This window comes from Elephas maximus, chromosome 6 (genome assembly GCF_024166365.1).
Source record: "Elephas maximus indicus isolate mEleMax1 chromosome 6, mEleMax1 primary haplotype, whole genome shotgun sequence".
NCBI classification, from domain to species: domain Eukaryota; kingdom Metazoa; phylum Chordata; class Mammalia; order Proboscidea; family Elephantidae; genus Elephas; species Elephas maximus.
The window spans coordinates 113,634,058-113,651,691 of record NC_064824.1 but is presented as its reverse complement, the minus strand read 5'-3'; positions in this window follow the sequence as shown (position 1 = coordinate 113,651,691).

The following is a 17,634-nucleotide window of genomic DNA, read 5'->3' as shown; positions in this document are numbered from 1 at the left end:
GGTGGTGTCAAAACAAACCGTACTGATGTGTTGGGTGTGCCTTTTTTTATAAGCTCTGTACTTGATTTTTTTTTTTTTAATCTTCTCTCTTCTATCCTCTTAGAGTCCTTGATGTACAGTTTCACAGTTGCTTAACTATGAATCAACTAATCTTCTTTAAAGCATTTTTTTCTCCCTCACCTTCCAAAAACTCAAAGCCTTTTTGCTCTTCAGGCCCTTGATTTTAGCAGGCAGCTTGGACCTTCCCTCATTTCCATCTCCAACGTGAGTCATGCATCAACTTCTCCAGCATTTGCACAATCCAAATATCCTTCAGCATGTTAAAGAGAGCAGCCAGCCTTCCCTGGGAATGCCCTCACTGCCTTCCTTTGAAACCTATCCTGATTTTTCTGGCTCCCTGACTCCTCTCTCTGGCCTCACCTAAACTCTTGATCCCTCACAGCAAGTTTAGCCCACCTCTGGCTGGGATCAACGCTCTCCTTCATTGGGAGAATCCTGAGAGTCCTTGCTGAGGAGAACCAGTGACTCAACATCATGAGTACAATGGTGGCACTGTGCCCTGGCATGGTAATTTTGTGTTAGGCTGTGCCTTGATAAATCTTCCATCACATACCCTAATTCCAGGCTCTATATTCCTATCTTGTTACCTTTTGCCTGAGTTTCTGTTTTGATAGCTTGCTTGGTGCTCCTGTTTCACTAAGACTGCCTTGTAAGCCTCTGTAAGGGCCTGAAGTCCTGCCCTTGAACTCTAGTCTCAGGTCTGGGACACTGTTTCCTGTTTCCTGAGCTTCCTGATGTCTATCAGCTGCCTGCCTAGCTAGACCTCTGAGTATTACTTGCTCTAGACTAGCCATCCCCAGTCTCTTCCTGTCTACTGCAACACCCGCCCCTTATCTCTTGTTGAACCTCCTGACATTGACCGCTTGACTGGACTCCTCCTCCACCTCCCCATCCCCAACAATCTTCCCCAGACGGGACATAGATCTGGTTATGCTTCTTTCCATCCCCAGACACTGGCTCCACCCTCTAGCACCTGCTGAAGTCCAGGAAATAATTTCATGTCCATGTTTCAAGTTAAGCCCTTATTGTGTGTTTCCATTTTGATGAAACTTTTAACATATTTAAGTATTTAGATTAATATTTTATTGTATCACTCTCCACTCTTTTTGATTTACCCCTTAATCCTTGTTCCCTTTTGGGAAAGATTTTTGTTGTTGTATTTATAATGCCTTTGAGTATACTTAAAATAACAAATAATCTACATTCTATCTGTCCAAAGATTTCATATTGTGGCTACTTCTAAAATAAAAAGGCTATATAAGGCAAATTCATTGAAAACTTGCTATGTGTCAGGCAAACAGGCACCTGGGCAAACAAAGATAAGAAAGATGCGATCCCTAGCCTTAGAAAGTTCATACACTACATGATTACAATACAATATGACAAATGTCCCATTAGATGGAACACGCAAGAAATTCTGGAAGCACAAAGGCATTTTTTACCTGCCTTGGTATACCAAGGGTTCAATGAGCCTATTTGAGGTGGTTCCCGAAGGATGAATGAGTTTGCCATAAGAGGGGCAAGGATATGCCTGGTAGAAGAAACAGGGAGTGGAAAGGTATCTAGGCACACCACAGCATGGCCCAGATGCCTAGAGGAAGCGTGAATAATTTGGGTGGCTCCATTGTAAGCTGAGTTCAAGGCGGAGAGGCAGGAAGTATGGCTGGAGAGACAGGTTGGGGACAGCTGGTGAAAGAGCTGGGACCTGATTCTGTTGATGATAGGGACCTATCCCTGATGGTTGAGCAATTCCTTAACCATCGTATGAAGTAATCCAGTCCTTCTTAAAAAAAAAAAAAATTTTTTTTTTCTTACCTGCCAAAAAATATAGTCACAGCATTTTGAGAAATTGGCAAGAATACTATGCTCTGAAAGTGACATACTACTCGTATGATTCTTCGAAAAATCAGGTACCATTCTAAACATTTTCCCTACAGATATCTTTCCTCACATGTACATACAAATATATTTCCTTACTTTGCGGACCCTTCGTAGAAAAAGTACATTTAAAATTGTAGCTTAGTGTCATGGATCGAATTATGTCTCCCCTTCCCCCCAAAACATGTGTATCAATTTGGTTGGGCCATGATTCCCAGTATTGTGTGACTTTGCTGTATCCTGTAAATCCTGCCTCTATGATGTTAATGTGGGAGGATGGGTGGCAGTTGTGTTAGTGAGGCAGGACTCAATCTACAGGATTGGATTGTGTCTTGAGGCAACCTCTTGAGATACAAAAGAGAAAAGCAAACAGAGAGATGGGAGGGGGGCCCTCATACCACCAAGAAAAGAAAGCAGTGCTGGGAGCAGAGAGGGTCCTTTGGACCCAGGGTTCCTGCTCACAGAAACTCCTAGGCTGGGGGATGATTGATGAGAAGGCCGTCAGAGAGAGAAATCCATCCCCTGGAGCCGACACTCTGAATTTGGACTTTGAGCCTACTTTACTGTGAGAAAATAAACTTCTCTTTGTTAAAGCAATCCACTTGTGGTATTTCTGTTATAGCAACACCAGACAACTAAGACACTTAGGTTTCCCTGACACCCTGATATTAACTTATTTATATTTGTATTTTACAGTGAGTATATTAAAAAAAAAAAAAAAATTTTTTTTAATATAATTTGTTTTTTTAAATAAACAAAAATCTTTTGCGTGTGAGTGTATTTGTGAGCGTGTGTGAGAGATTGGAAGAGCTTTCTGTTTCGGTGATGTACATTTTATATTTCTTGCAGTTATTTTGATTATGGCTTTTCTCCCTACTTACTGGTAGGAAAATCTCTCACAAAATTTTCTGGCAAAAGACTAACAACTTTAATTTTATCATATAGTTCTATAAAAGAAATTATCTGTCAAGTAACCATGAAAATATTTTCAGAATGCTTCCTTTTCACAAATATTTTCCAACAGCTGTGCTCCAGAGAAGCGTCAAAAAAGTACTCCTAAGAATGGTTGATTTTCTGCCTTGCTTATGCATGTGAATCTTAGTAAAATACAGAAAAACATGTCATTTATTTGCTTAACCTCTATTTAGCACTTACACCAGTTTCGTTTATTTTTTGGTTATACACCACTTAAGTGCTGTGGCTGCTAACCAAGAGGTCCACAGTTCAAATCCGCCAGGCGCTCCTTGGAAACTCTATGGGGCAGTTCTGCTCTGTCCTATAGGGTCGCTATGAGTCGGAATCGACTCGACGACAGTGGGTTTTTTTGGGTTTACACACCAGGTGTAGGAACCCTGGTGGTAAAGTAGTTAAATGTTTGGTTGTTAACCAAAAAGTCAGCAGTTCAAATTCACCAGCCGCTCCTTGGAAACTCTATGGGGCAGTTCTATCAAGTCCTATACGATTGCTATGTGTCAGAATTGACTTGACGGCAACAGGCTTTTTTTTTTTTTTTTTTTAAGTAATACACTAGGCGTGAAGACCTGGCAGTGCAGTGATCAAGCGCTGGGCTGCTAACAGAAATGTCAGCTGTTTGAATCCATCAGCCACTCTGTGGGAGAAAGATGTGGCAGTCTGCTCCTGTAAAGATTTACAGCCTGGAAAACCCTGTGGTGGCAGTTCTACTATGTCCTGTAGGGTCTCTTTGAGTTGGAATGGACTGGATAGCAATGGGTATGGGTTTGTATACCAGGTGGGAATTTTGGTGTTTCAGTGGTAGAATTTTCCCCTTCTAGAAGGGAGACCTGGGTTTGATTCTAGGCCAATATACCTCACGTGAAGCCACCACCAGCCTGTTAATGGAGGTTTGCTATGCTGGTGAACAGGCTTCAGCAGAGCTTCTAGACTAAGATGGACTAGGAGGAAAGTCCTGGCAATCTACTTCCCAAAAACCAGCCAGTGAAACACCTATGGATCACAACGGTCTGATTTACAACCAATCATTGGAATGACACAGAACCAGGCAGCATTTCCTCCATTGTGTATGGGGTCGCCATGAGTTAGGGCCCCTGCCTGGGCTGCTAACAATATACACCAGGTCCTGGCTAGGGGCTGGGCATGAGTTTTACAGAGATAAAGTGTGATCCTTCTTTCTGGTACCATCTTGATATCTCTTAGTCACTTCTTCCTCCATCTTCCCAGCCTGTGTCTGCTTCACTCCTGTTGACTTGCCCCTTCATTCTTCCTCAGAGGACTGACTACCTTTGGGTCACTAGAGCCCTTTGCCAGGACCAATCCAGAGCAGGAAGCTGATGCACATCTATATCCCCCGAGGGAGGTCATGGCCAATGCTAGCCTGATTGGTCTTCTTCTGAAATTGTTCCTGTGCCTGGCTTCCCATTCTCCCTCCTGGTTCCTTCCCCCTCTTTTCCAGTTTCTCCTGAGTGCACTGGGAGCAATTCTCAACCTAAGACAATAGCCATGTAAACAACTTGAACCCGAATTTGGTTTCTCCACTCTTAAAAATATCATTTGGCTACTGTATTATGTGGCTACTCTGTTACTGTTAGGTGACTGGTCTTTTCCCTCTAAGATCTCTATGCCACTTCTTGCTCAAAGCCTTTCTTTTTTCTATGGAAAAGCAGGTTAGCCATTGTTTTGTTTCTGGGGCTTATGCCCCCCAGGGCACTACCTATACCTATATTTCAGAGTATAGCAGTGTTTGCTCATGCAGCTGTAAAAAATTAATTCAATTTTTACCTTGTATCTAGACAGAGGATCAGAAGTAAAAGGCTAATGATTCCATCTGCAATGGCTCTTGAAGAATGAATAGGATTTGAGTAGGCTGAGATAGACCGTGTGTGACCCAAGAGGAGGGCCACGTGTGAACAAAAGCACGGGCATGAGATAAGCGCAGAGCATAATCACGCAGGTGAAATTGTTCTGAAATGGCTAGACGTTAAGATTCATGCCTGTGAGCTGTGGGAGATAAAGCTAGAAAAGGGGTCTTGGGCCACATCGCAGGGGTTCTTTAAGAAACCATGAGGAGCTGGTTGTCTGAACATAGCAGCTTAGGCGCTGGGTTTTGATATTCTCCCTCAGGTAGCTGAGGAATACCTTGTTATTTCCAACCTGAGCCTCAATTAAAATATTTAAAGGAAGCTTCTAGCTCTGAGTCCCGGGGCAGAAGGTCTGGGGACTCTAATGAGAATGAGGGGAGAAGCAATGAAATTGAAAAACAGGATTTCTGGGCTAAGCATTTAATAGGTCACTGAAGAGCTGTGGTATTTATCCCCACTTTACATTTGAATGAAAACTGGGAGAAACTCCCATAAGGCAGTACGGCATGCAAACATGGCTGTCAGGGGCATTGTCGTAGACTGGGAAAGTGTTTGAAAATATAAAAAACAGCCTCTTCATCTGCATTCCAGCGAGTGACCCCAAAGGGACTTGAGTTCATCCTCTATTATATTCTCCCAGCCTGTGAAATATGGAAATCAAAAAGCACCGATGGAAAATGCCTGTTTCCTTTGTTGTCTTGCTGTAGAGCTAGGGGACTTGGGGAAGTATTTACAGGCAGTTCAAGTGCAAATGGATGTCGAGTAGTTCTCACTTTCCAAAAAAAAAAAAAATAATAAATAAATAACTCAAACAAGTTGCCTCCAGGTGCATCCCAAATGGCATGTTGATTGACTCAGTTCAAAAAGAAATTAGGGATGTAAATGTGTTTGAGAAAATTATTACCCAAATCACAACATCCTCTTCAGACAGTTGTTTGATTGAATACTGAAAAGAACATTAAAAATCTCCCAGCAGAAGCCTTTGCCAAAGTATTAAATGATAAACTTGTATCTATTCCCTTCTTGCCCTCTGAGAAGCAGATCTCCTTTGCCTTTGATATTAATTCAGGTTTGTTTGCATGTATAATTCAGACAATTTATAGGCGGCCTTCTGTCAAAATGTCATGAGATTTCTTATTTAGAATCACTAATATTGAGAGTGATGTAATGAGTATTAAAATCATTGGCATAGACAACTGTCACTGGTGTCTTAAAGCTAACGGGGTGTGGACAATGTGTCCCAAAGGTGAATGTGCTCAGTCTGAAATGATAATTACCGTATTTTTCATTTTTGTGTTAGTCTATTGTTGTTGGGTGCTGTCAAGTCAATTCCAACTCATGGAGACCCTGTGTGTGCAGAGTAGAACTGCTCCACGGAGTTTTCAAGGCTGTGACCTTCAGAAGCAGATAGCCAGTCCTGTCTTCTGAGGCACCTCTGGGTGGGTTCTGTAAAAAAAAAAAAAAAAAAAAAAAACTCCAAACGCCACTAATACATTGCTATGCAGGCTTAGTAGATGATACGCAATTGGGCAACACACCATTTACTGAGTAAGAGTGATTAATCAGGATTTTTAAGGTGCTTCTATATAATGTTACCAGGAAGTTTTGAACAGAATTTCCAATTGATTGACATTTAAACAACTTTGCTAAACAGTTACAAAGCAATCACAACATCCGTGAGTCTTGGTTACAGGGCCCCTAAAGTTTTGAAAACAGGATATGTTCATCAGTCTTGGGAAAAAAAAAAAAGATGTTTATTAATCTTGAAAACAAGATATGTTCATTAGTTTTAAAAATAGAATGTGTTTATTAATTTCAATTGTTTTCTAAAAAAGTAAGTTTTAAGTGACAGCTAATGAACCAGGCTTTCTGGTTTCAATGGGCCTGGTAACCTAGAAACAATTATATGAAACAAAGAAGCTACTTCTGAAGGTTAGCTTATAGCATAGCTAAAAGATAATTTATTTGTTGCAGTGTGTAGATTTTTAGCAACAGTTAGCAAGGTGGCCTTTAGTATCCTAGGTAAGAGAACTCTTTGTTTTCATAATGCAAAACCTGTCATCTTTTTACAGTTCAAAGCTCCAACCTGTCTGCTAGTAGCTGAGCATTTAACTATTTGGGGCACCCAGGGTCTCTGTGTATTAGTCTACCTCTTCACAAAAATGTTTACATTTATTATCTCTTTTTATGGAGACCTAAAATTCTCACCTTCCGTGCAGGAGACCCCAGTTCCATTCCCAACCAACGCACCTCAAGCGTAGCCACACCCACCTGTCAGTGGAGGCTTGTGTGTTGCTGTGATGCTTAACAGGTTTTGGCAGTGCTTCTACACTAAGATGAACTAGGAGGAAAGGCATGGCAATCTACTTCTGAAAAAATCAGCCAGTGAAAGCCCTATGGATCACAATGGTCCAATCCTGTTGTATATGGGATTTGCTGTGAGTTGGGGGCCAACTCAAGAGCACCTAACAACAATAATAATAAAAGGACCTGAAGTTTATCTCAGTCAAAGATTTCCACATTATTATTTGATCAGTGCATTCCTTCAATAAATATTGTTAGACCCTAGAGTTACGGCATGAACAATACAGTCCACAACCCTGTTCTCACAGAGCTTCAATTCTAATGTGGAGAGAAACAAAATACAATTAAGCAAAGGTATAAGAACATCTAAGAACCTGAGCTTCAGCTTCCCCCTTCCACCATTAAACCTACCATTGGCGATTAATTTTATAAAACAACATCATCCTTCATTTTAAATTACTGTTGTTAATTTGATGGAGTTTAGCTGGAATTTTATACTGTGCAAGTATGGAGTTAGGAGGAAAGGGGCAACAAATGATTGCAGAGGAATTTTTTCTGATGTTGATCTTTATAAGTATCTGACAAGTTGGGCTTTCTTGTGCTCGCGCAAGGATGGTTGATAGATAATTCTGCAAAGTCAATGCTGTCATTTGACTCTTACATGATTGGTCCTTTCTTGACACTTTGTTCTTGCAGCTTCCCGGAGACTGAAGAACATGTATAAAAGCCCATAAACAAGAAAATATTTGTATTGATCAGCAACCCATTCATTAGGTCAGTGAACCAAAATTAGCGCGATCCCTTCTAAAGTGTACTGTAACTAATAACTATAGTTTTCAGTACTCGACCAAGTGAAAAAAAAATCCATTATCAATTCTTAGACAGGCTGAGTGTCTCTCCTGTCAATAGTTTCACAGTCTTTGAAGAACCACACATTGAAGGTATAGGATCGGTATCCCCAGAAACAGGGCCATCTCTGGTCTTAACCTCTTACCTCATCTATCAGAGCCTTGTCTGTCCTCTATTCAGAGAAAGCACAATTTTTTAAAAATAGGCATAAATAGGTGCGTATCAAGAATTGATATTTATTTACACAAATTAAATATAAAGCATCAAGTTAAATATTATTGTTGTTAGGTGTTGTTGAGTTGGTTCCAAATTTTAACGACCCTATGTACAATTTTTTTTTTTTTTTTATGTACAATAGAAGTAAACACTGCCTGGCCCTGCACCATCCTCATAATTGTTGTTATGCTTGAGCCCATTGTCGCAGCCACTATGTCAAACAGCCTCATTGAGGATCTTCTTCTTTTTTGCTAACTCTCTACATTACCAAGCATGATGTCTTTCTCCAGGGACTGGTCCCACCTAATAACATGCCCAAAGTAGGTGAGGCAAAGACTTGCTATCTTTGCTTCTAATGAGCATTCTGGTTGTACTTCTTCCAAGACTATTTGTATGTTCTTTGGCTTTTTTTTTTTTTGGCAGTCCATGGTATGTATATTCAATATTCTTTGAAACACCATAAAAAACTCGCAGGCATTAATTCTTCTTCCATCTTCCTTATTCATTGTCTGGCTTTTACATGCAAATGAGGCGATTGAAAACACCATGGCTTGAGTCAGGCCCACCTTAGTCCTCAAAGTAACAGCTTTGCTTTTTAGCACTTAAAAGATGTCTTTTGCAGCAGATTTGTCCAATGCAATATGTTGTTTGATTTCCTGACTGCTGCTTCCATGGATGTTGCTTGTGGATTGAAGTAAAATGAAATCCTTGACAACTTCAATCTTTTCTACGTTTATCACAACGTTGCTTATTGGTCCAGTGGTGAGGATTTTTGTTTTCTATATGTTGAGGTGTAATCCATACTGAAGGCTGTGGTCTTTGATCTTCATCAGTAAATGCTTCAAGTTCTCTTTGCTTTCAGCAAGCAATGTTGTGTCATCTGCATGTGGCAGGTTGTTAATGAGTCTTCTTCCTATCCTGATGCTGTGTTCTTCTTCATATAGTCCAACTTCTTGGATTATTTGCTCAGCATACGGATTGTATAAATATGGTAAAGGATACAACCCTGACAAACATCTTTCTTGACTTTAAACCACACAGTAACCCCTTGCTCTGTTTGAACAACTGGCTCTTGGTCTAAGTACAGATTCTTCATGAGCACAATTAAGAATTGCCATTCTTCTCAATGTTACCCATAATTTGATATGATGCACACAGTTGAATGCCTTTGGATAGTCAATAAAACACGGGTAAATATCTTTCTGGTATTCTCTGCTTTCAACCAGGATCCATCTGCCATCAGCAGTGATATCCCTTGTTCCACATCTACTTCTCTATCCGGCTTGAACTTCTGGCAGTTCCCTGTTGATGTACTGCTTTTGAATGATGTTCAACAAAATTTTACTTGTGTGTGATATTAATATTGTTTGATAATTTTTGCATTCTGTTGGGTCACCTTTCTTTGGAATGGGCACAAATATGGATCTCTTCCGGTTGGTTGGCCCAGGAATGGTCCTCCAAATTTCTTGGTATAGATGAGTGGTTCTTTCAGCACTGCATCCATTTGTTGAAACTTCTCATTTTGTGTTCTGTCAATCCCTGAAGCCTTGTTTTTCATCAATGCCTTCAGTTCAGCTTGGACTTCTGCCTTCAGTACCGATGGTTCTTCATATCTTACATCTGAAATGGCTGAATAGTTGTTTCAACCACTTTTTTTTTTCAAGTCACTTTTTGGCAAAGTGACTCTGTGTATTCCTTCCATCTTCTTTTGATGCTACCTGTGTCATTTAATATTTCCTCCATAGAATCCTTCAATATTACAACTCGAGGCTTAAAGTTTTTCTTCAGTTCTTTCAGCTTGAGAAATGCCAAGCATGTTTTTCCGTTTTGGTTTTCTAATTCCAGTTCTTTGCACATTTCGTTATAATACTCTACTTTCTCTTCTAGAGCTGGCCTTTGAAATCATCTGCTCAGCTCTTTGACTTTATCATTTTTTCCTTTTGCTTTAGCTATTCGACCTTCAAGAGCAAGTTTCAGAGTCTCTTCTGACATCCATTTTGGTCTTTTCTTTCTTTTTAAGGACTGCTTGCTTTCTTCATGTGTGATGCCCTTGATGTCTTCCCACAACTCATCTGGTCTTTGGTCATAGTATTCAGTGTATCAAATTTATTCTTGAGATTGTCTCTAATTCAGGTGGGATATACTGAAGTTCGTATGTCAGCTCTCATGGACTTGTTCTAATTTTCTTCAACTTCAGCTCAAACTTGTGGATGAGTAGTTGAAGGTTGTTCCACAGTTGGTCCCTGGCTTTGTTCTGACTGATGGTATTGAACTTTTCCATTGTCTCTTTCAACAGATGAAGTCGATTTGATTCCTGTGTATTCCCTCTGGCAAGGCCCACGTGTATAGTCACTGTTTACATTGTTGAGAAAAGGTATTTGCAATGAAGTCGTTGGTGTTCCAAAATTCTATCATGTGATCTCTGGGGTCATTTCTATAAGCAAGACCATATTTTTGAACCACCAATCCTTCTTCTTTGTTTCCAACTTTCACATTCCTACCATCAGTAATTATCAATGCATCTTGATGGCATGTTTGATCAATTTCAGACTGCAGAAGTTGGTAAAAATCTTTAATTTCTTCATCTTAGGCATTAGTGGTAGGTGCATAAATGTGAACAATAGTTGTATTAACTGGTCTTCCTTGTAGGGGTGTGGATATTTTCCTATCACTGACAGCATTGTACTTCAGGATAGATCTTCAAATGTTCTTTTTGACAATGAATGCAACGCCATTCCTCTTCAATTTGTCATTCCCAGCATAGTAGACTGTAAGATTGTCAGATTCAAAATGGCAAATACCAGTCCATTTTGGCTCACTAATGCCTAGGATGTCAATGTTTATGAGTTCTATTTCATTTCACAACTCAAATATAAAGCCTGCCATACATTCCTTTGTGCAAACGTGACAGAGTCCCCCCCTCTCTTCTTGTTGGTGCTGATATAAGTAAGGTGGGTGGGAGACACCCAGCTTGTGTTAGAACTAATAATGGATTTTTTTTGTCATTTGACTGAATCTTGAAAATTACAAAATTACATTATTAGTACTAGAACACTCTTTAGAAAGGATTACATTTTGCCACTTTACTAAAATTTCTAAGCACACATGTTTTCCCCCATTGTAACTTACAGCATTTAAATTGTACTTTTAGGTCTTTTTTATCCCTCCTTAGAAGGAAGAGTAAATCATACTTTTGTTGGAAAACAAAACAAAACAATAAAACAAAAATGCTGGACTTAGAAACAGACCAGACCCTAAAATTTAATTACTCTGTGACTTTGGGCAAGTCACTTATAATATCTCTGGGGCACAATTTTTCTTATTTGTAAAATGAGAGGGATCCTTAGACGATCTCTAAGCTGCTTTTCAAGCTTCTTAATTCTTCATCTACTTTGATTTATCAGGTTAGGCTATGCTGGACTCTCAGATCCTGTTCCCATCTGAAATCTACTTCTTCCTGTTCTCTCTTGTTAGGTATGTTTTCTTACCATGTTCTATTTACCCTGTTGCTGAAGGAGGTATCCCTTACCCTAAATAGTATGAGATGGCAGTACACATGACACCTAACAATGGGCAGATGAGATTGACAGCAGCTTATCACAAATATTCACAGTCCAGGGAAGGAGGATACCACATGGCACACAGGGTTACGTGGGGGTTGAATTCAGGAATAGAGTAAACCAGCAGGGGCTGTGGGAGGCCATTTTTGTAGTAACAAGAAGATGGAGTGACCCCAGATTCCTGCAGGAGAGTGTGATTTGTTTGTTTGAATAGTCCTGTGGGCTGCACAGAAGTGAAACTCCTTAGGTGGAGGACCCCATTTAGTAGTGCAGCTGGTCTGGCTGAAAGGAAAAACAGCCACATGAAGAGCCTTTCCCTGTGGGTGGGGGACATATCTGGAGATAGCACAGAAACTCCTGGTTAGGCCTTCGGAATCCTATGAGGCTTAAAAATGTAAAGGCAGCACTTGAAATTTTAGCCTTTGCAATACATTATGCCAGCTATACGCCACTGATATACAGAATAAATTGTAGGGGTTAGCAGAAGAGGATACATTTTTTTAAATAAATCTTTTTGCCTATTACTATTTAACTATTGCATTTGGATAATATTTTTATTAGAAATTATTTTCATATGAAGCAACTATATGGAATGTGGGAGAATATTCTAAGGTCATTTAAAACCAATTCTGCACTCTTTTTGTTTTGCCCACTGGCTCCACACATTTGTTACATGGAAAATTCTTTCCATGACTGCATTCCAGAGACAGAAATCGATGTGCATTTCTGAAATAATTTTTTTTAATTTGAGCTGATTCTTGAATAAAGAAATGCTTCCGTTTTTTAAGGGATACAGTGTTCTGTACTCATACCAACACTCTCTCACAGAGAATTCTCTTCTGATGAGCCTTTTCTTGCTGCCATATTTCTTAGATCTTATCATCCTTGGCTTAGAACCATTTTTCCTATCTCTTTGCCTAAATTCAGACTGCTGACCTGCCATGGTAATCTGCCAATCTCTTCATTTTGATTAAAGTCTTATTGTTGAGATGTACGTTGAAAAAAATGTTATTTTATAACCACCTTGTTTTTGGTGTGCACTTATGTAGGTTTTGACAAAGGCAGAGTTACCAGGACCACAATCAGGAGGCAGAACAGTGTTGTTACTTTCAGCATTCCCTTGTCCTGTCTCTTTGTAATCAAACCCTCCCTCCAGCCCCATTCTTGGCAATTACTGGTTTGTTTTCTGAGCCTAAAGTTTTGCATTTTCTAGAATGTCGTATAGATGAAATCATGTATTATTAGTCTTTTGATCTGGCTTTTTTCACTTTGTTTAATGCATCTGAGATTCATTTATATTGTTGCATGTGTCAGTAGTTCATTCCCTTTTATTGTTGAGTAGTATTTCACCGTTTGGATGTACCACTGTTTGTCCTGCTAAAGGACATTTGGTTTGCTTCCAGTTTTTGACCATTATCAATAATGTTGCTATAAACTTTCATGTACAGGTTTGTGTGTGTGTGTGTGTGTGTGTGAATATAGCTCTCGTTTCTCTTGATTAAATGCCTGGGAGTGGAATTTCTGGGTCAGAAGATAAGTATATGTTTAATCTTATTAGAAACTGCCAAAATGTTTTAGAGAGTGGCTATACTATTTTACATTCCAACCAGCAATATATATATGAGAGTTACAGAAGCTCCACTAACAGTACTTGGTCTTGTTTTAATTTTTATTCTTATATTCTTTTAGCCATTATGAAAAGTGTGTAGTGAGATGCACTCTTTTACCACAGAACACCTTTTACATTATGAAATAAAACACTTAGTATTCCAGTCTAATGTCTTTGCCCCACTTATCTGGCAGTTTGTCTCACTGTGGTGGCTTGCACGTTGCTGAGACGCTAGAAGCTATGCCACTGGTATTTCAAATCACACCAGGGTCACCCATGGTGGACAGGTTTCAGCTGAGCTTCCAGACTAAGGCAGACTAGGAAGAACATGGCAATCTACTTCTGCAAAAATTGACCAGTGAAAACCTTATGAATAGCAGCAGAACATTGTCTGATATAGTGCCAGATGATGAGCTCCTCAGATTGGAAGACATTCAAAAGACAATTAGGGAAGAGCTGCCTCCTCAAAGTAGAGTTGACCTTAATGACGTGGATGGAGTCAAGCTTTTGGGACCTTCATTTGGCATGGCTCAGAATGAGAAGAAACAGCTGTGAACATCCACTAATAATTGGAACGTGGAATGTACCAAGTATGAATCTAGGAAAAATTGAATTTGTCAAAAATGAAATGGACAACATAAAGATCAAAATCCTAGACATTAGTGAACTGAAATAGACAGGCATTGGCCACTTTGAATCGGACAATCATATGGTCTACTATGCTGGGAATGACAAATTGAAGAGGAATGGCATTGCATTCATCATGAAAAAAAAAATTTCAAGATCTGTCTTGAAGTACAACACTGTCAGTGATAGGATAATATCCATATACGTATAAGGAAGACCAGTTAATATAATTATTATTCAAATTTACAAACCAACCACTAATGCGTAAGACGAAGAAATTGAAGATTTTTACCAACTTCTGCAGTCTGAAATTGATGAAACAGGCAATCAAGGTGTATTGATAATACTGGTGATTGGAATGTGATAGTTGGAAACAAAGAAGAAAGATTGGTAGTTAGAAAATACAGCCTTGATGATAGAAATGACACCAGAGATTTCATGATAGAATTTTGCAAGATCAATGACTTCACTGAAAATACATTTTTTCAACAACATAAACAGTGACTATACACTTGGACCTCGTCAGATGGAATACACAGGAATCAAATTCCGTACATCTGAGAAAAGAGACAATGGGAGAAGCTTGATATCGTTAGTCAGAACAAGGCCAGGGGCTGACTGTTGAACACACCATCAATTGCTCATAGGCAAGTTCAAGTTGAAGCTGAAGAAAATTAGAATAAGTCCACAAGAGCCAACATATGACCTTGAATATATCCCACCTGAGTTTAGAGACAATCTCAAGAATAGATTTGATGCACTGAACACTAATAGCTGAAGACAAGTTGTGGGATGACATCGAGGACATCATACATGAGAAAAGCAAGAGGCCATTAAAAAGACAGGAAAGAAAGAAAAGACCAAAATGGGTGTCAGAAGAGGCTCTGAAACTTGCTCTTGATCATGGAGTAGCTAAAGTGAATGGAAGAAATGATGAAGTGAAAGAGCTGAACAGATTTTCAAAGGCCGGCTCTAGAAGACAAAGTAAGGTATTATAATGAAATGTGCAAAGACCTGGAGTTAGAAAACCAAAAGGGAAGAACACGCTTGGCATTTCTCAGGCTGAAAGAACTGAAGAAAAAATCGAAGGCTTGAGTTACAATATTGAAGGTTTCTATGGGGAAAATATTAAATGACGCAGGAAGTATCAAAAGAATATGGAAAGAATACACAGAGTCACTGTACCAAAAAGAATTGGTGGACATTCAACCATTTCAGGAGGTAATACATGATCAAGAATAGATGGTACTGAAAGAAGTCCAAGCTTCTCTGAATGCATTGGTGAAAAACAAGGCTCAGGAATTCTCGGAATACCAATTAAGACGTTTCAACAAACGGATGCAACACTGGAAGCACTCAGTCGTTTATGCCAAGAAATTTGGAAGACAGCTTCCTGGCCAACTGACTGGAAGAGATCCATATTTATGCCTATTCCCAAGAAAGGTGATCCAAACGAATGTGGAAATTACTAAACAATATCATTAATATCATACATAAGTAAAGTTTTGCTGAAAAGCATTCAAGGTGGCACAGTCGTTAAAAGCCACAGTTGCTAACCAAAAGGTCAGCAGTTTGAATCCACCAGGTGCTCCTTGGGAACTCAATGGGGCAGTTCTACCCTGTCCCATAGGGTCGCTATGAGCCGGAATCGACTCAAATGTAACAGGGTTTTTTTTTCTTTTTTTTCTCTTTTCCCTGTAGCCCACCACCAGTGGTTCAGAAATAATGACAACGTCCCAGATCATGCCACTACACAGTTAAAACGCATTGCTGTCAAGCTGATTTTGACCCATAGTGACCCTAGTGGACAGAGTATAACCGCCCCATAGGGTTTCCAAGAAATGGGTGGTGGATTCTAACTGCCATATCACTTAATCGCTGTGCCACTAGGGCTCCACTACACAATAAGTGCAACTAGGGAATGCTTAAAATAAAAAGAAAAGAAAAAGACATTTATTTAATAGGACAAGTTAAAATGTAGGACTGTTGAGTTTAATATCAGATGTATGACACCTTCAGTCATTTTCTAAATAAGAATTGACCCTGAACCCTTTCTTGGAATTATCTTTTTTTTATTTATCAGTGATGCCTGGAACTCCTGGTCTTTGAAGTAAGTTCAGCCTCAGACTTATAATGTTCTTGCCACACATGAGAATAATGGATATCCTCACCATGTCTTTTGTTCTCATAACATCTTAAAATCTTACTGACTTCCTCAGTTCCTACACTAGCCCAGCACTCATGGATTGCTCTGTCACGGAGGTGCTTAGAACCTGGTATAGCTGAATTGCGTCTTAGGTGGAGGTTAGGTTCTCGAGTTAGCAAGAAAGGAAAAACTAACTGTAGTCAGTGTTCTCACTGAAATTCCTTTAGGATGCTGCCAAGTTGAACGCCACCACACTGTCTCATAGCTGATTCCAGTTCAGGCAGCGTTTCCTCTAGCTTTGGAGTAGATTACTTTTTCTTCAGTTGAGCACCAGATGAAAGAGTTGGCTTGTGTTTCAGGGCCGTGTTGTAAGAAAATCAGGTTTTGTATTGAGCACAAGAATCATATGTAGTGTATCCAGTTGTCACACTCTGAAAGGCTTGGAAAAACTGAGATAAACCGAGAAAAGATTCATATCTCCTACTCTTATTCTTCTTGGGCAAACAGTATGTTGAGAGGGCGGACAGATAGATTTTCTAGCATGATCTCAATTGTTACTTTTCTATCTTTCCTGCTATCCTTTCCCTACATCCCAAGGTGTATGGTTGGGTTTCCATAGAAAAATGTTATCAATGTTTGTAATATTGCTTCTCTGTAGCTGGCTACTGCATTGTTTTCCATTTCTTCACAACGAGATGGAAAAAAGTTGATGGATTTTACATGCTCTTAATGTCTATTGGCAAACTTGGCCAGCTTGGCTCTGCCTTGGGCAGTGGCCGCTGCAAGGTGGCACAATTGATGAGCCTGCCCACAAAGCAGCGATACCCTGTAGTATTCTTGCATGAGTGGGAGACATTCTATTCTGTTGCTTCTAGCCTGAAGCCGCAGAGTGGCCCTCCTGAGGACTACAAATGCTCAGGCAGATCACAGAGGCAGGCTCATTAAAATCTGGCTTTAGAGCAATAGTGGTAAGGGAATATGATGTGGTATTACTTCCATTTTCATTTTCTGAAATGACTGTGGGATTACTCATTGGAGATACGTTATACCTTTTGGACATGTTTCTATGCAGTCAAGTTCACGGAAGGAAACGTGGAAACAAAATGCCCAAAATATGGCAACGTGAATTTCCAAATATGGTTTCCAAAAATTCAAATAACTGCTGTTTACAGATAATAAACAATGGTATGTAAAATGGGTAAAGGCCCATAAACTCACTAAATAAATATGAAACAATAGGAAAATGATAGGTAGATAAGGATTGAAAGATTACTTACACAGATTCTTACCTAGTAGGCATTCATAAATATTAATCCCCTTTGTATTCTTTAGCTTTTAACCCTTTGTCTTTAGAAGTTGTTAATGACCTAATCATGGGGAAGAAAAATCTTATATAAGAATAGTTTGCCCTTAGATTTTCCGAGTTCCTTGTTTATTTTGAGAAGGCAGTGTGTACAATGGAATCTATGTTCAAATACCATCTAGGTGTGTGACCTTAGGCAATCTATTTTCTTTTTTTTTTATGAGTACTGAAACTTGATTTATTGT